This window comes from Haplochromis burtoni, unplaced genomic scaffold (genome assembly GCF_018398535.1).
Source record: "Haplochromis burtoni strain Fernald_Lab_line unplaced genomic scaffold, NCSU_Asbu1 Contig_673, whole genome shotgun sequence".
Classification (NCBI taxonomy): Eukaryota; Metazoa; Chordata; class Actinopteri; order Cichliformes; family Cichlidae; genus Haplochromis; species Haplochromis burtoni.
The window spans coordinates 226,214-228,171 of NW_024583034.1; positions in this window are offsets into that span (position 1 = coordinate 226,214).

Consider the following 1,958-nt stretch of genomic DNA (forward strand, 5'->3'; position numbering starts at 1 on the left):
AAGAGAGAGCTCCAGCTCAGGCTCTCTAACCCTCAGTTAGCACGTTAAAGGTTAAAGCTCATGGCAGTACAATTAGAAACAGACTGAACAAACATGGCTTGTTTGGTTTCAGATGCAGCTTTGCAAACCTGCATCTGAACAAAGCACAAGACTTCTGGACCTGTCCTTCCCACAGACCGGACCAAAGTGGAGATGTTTTTATATCTGTGGTAATAAAAATGATCACAAGAGAACAGACAGTATTACAAAGCCTTTATTTAAATAGTTTCTTATCATTCTCCTCTCTGTCAGATTGGACCTTTTTTTTTTATTTATTGCATAGAAACAGTGTAGAGAGGACAGGAAAGCAGGGTCAGAGAGAGAGAGGGGAAGACGTGGCAGCTGCTCAATGCTCTGAGAGCAACACAGAGCAATATGATTGTTTGATTATCTGTTGATGATTAAACTGGTATCAAAGGTTGTTGCTACTTTAGAGAAGTAAAAAGTTTGATCTACAAGTTCATTTAAGAACGTTATATATTTCTATACAAGTTCAGGCACGAAAACAATATATATCATATATATCTATATACAGGTTTAAGACACCGAAGTGTTTCCATCCACAAACATGTGAAAACCGTCTGCACTGAAGCTGAAGCACACATTTGCATTTGTATCAGGAAACAGTCCTGTAGAAACTCCTAAAGTGAGAACATGGAGTTTATCCAGGAGAACAAACACAAGAAAACCCTGAAACCCAAAAATCCTTTAAAATGAGAACAAACTGTATGAATGTAGAACAGAGTCTGTGACGGCCAGCAGGATCTAACCTGATCAAACTGATAGATTATCGATCTGTCCAACACACAAAAAGACATTTAAAGACATTACTGTGTGTTATCTCACAGATCACCACTGGATGTGAAAACCAGAGTTATGATAAAAATATCATTCATTTTTTATCAATATAAAAATGTGGGATGGTTCCCACATCGCAATTCCAAACACTAGGATCACCCCTGCCCCACGGCCGCCACCCACACATCTTATATACACACACAGACAAAGACAATCCACAACTCTTACATGTTGACTGCTTGGCCGTCACCTAAGGATTTACATCCCCGATGAGCAGAAGGAGTCTCATCTTTTTAACGTCTCCCATGAACTAACAATGGCCTCACTGTGTGTGCATATATGTGTGATAGAGCATAAGGCCCATCTGTAGTGCACATGCATACAACTAAATGAGAAAGTGATATTACTATTAGTAAAGTGATATGATTAAAATATGTGATTAATGCACGAATAAAGAAATCTGCCAGTACAATATTTATGATGTAAGACGGGAAATTTTGGGTGTTTCTCTGCAAAACTGCTGTGAAGTTGCACACTACTTAAAAGTACTTGTGCAGTACTTCAATTTACTTATAGTATAAATATTTCATGTTCTCCTGTATTCTAATGTGCCTACTGTTAAATAGTTGTAAGTTAATATAATTCCATCATCATTTCAAATAAAATATATTGACATACAATTTAGAATTGTACATAATCTGTACATAGTGATTCCCACCTTTTATCCTAACCCCTATCTGTATATAATCTGCTCTTATTGCACTCCTGATCAGATGCAAACTGTATTTCATTACCCTGTATTCATGTGTGATGACAATAAAGTCTAATCCTAACCAAGCCCTTAGTGCAGGGGTCCCCAATCCCAGTCCATGAGGGCCGGTGTCCCTGCAGCTTTTAGATCTCACCCTGGGTCAACACACCTGAATCACATGATTAGTTCATTGCCAGGCTTCTGGAGAACTTCAAGATATGCTGAGGAGGTCATTTATCCATTTAAATCTGCTGTGATGGATCAAGGACACATCTAAAACCTGCAGGGACACCGGCCCTCGTGGACTGGGAGTGGGGACCCCTGCCTTAGTGTTTTAAGGTGTTACCTAAACGTCTACTGAAAAAAATGT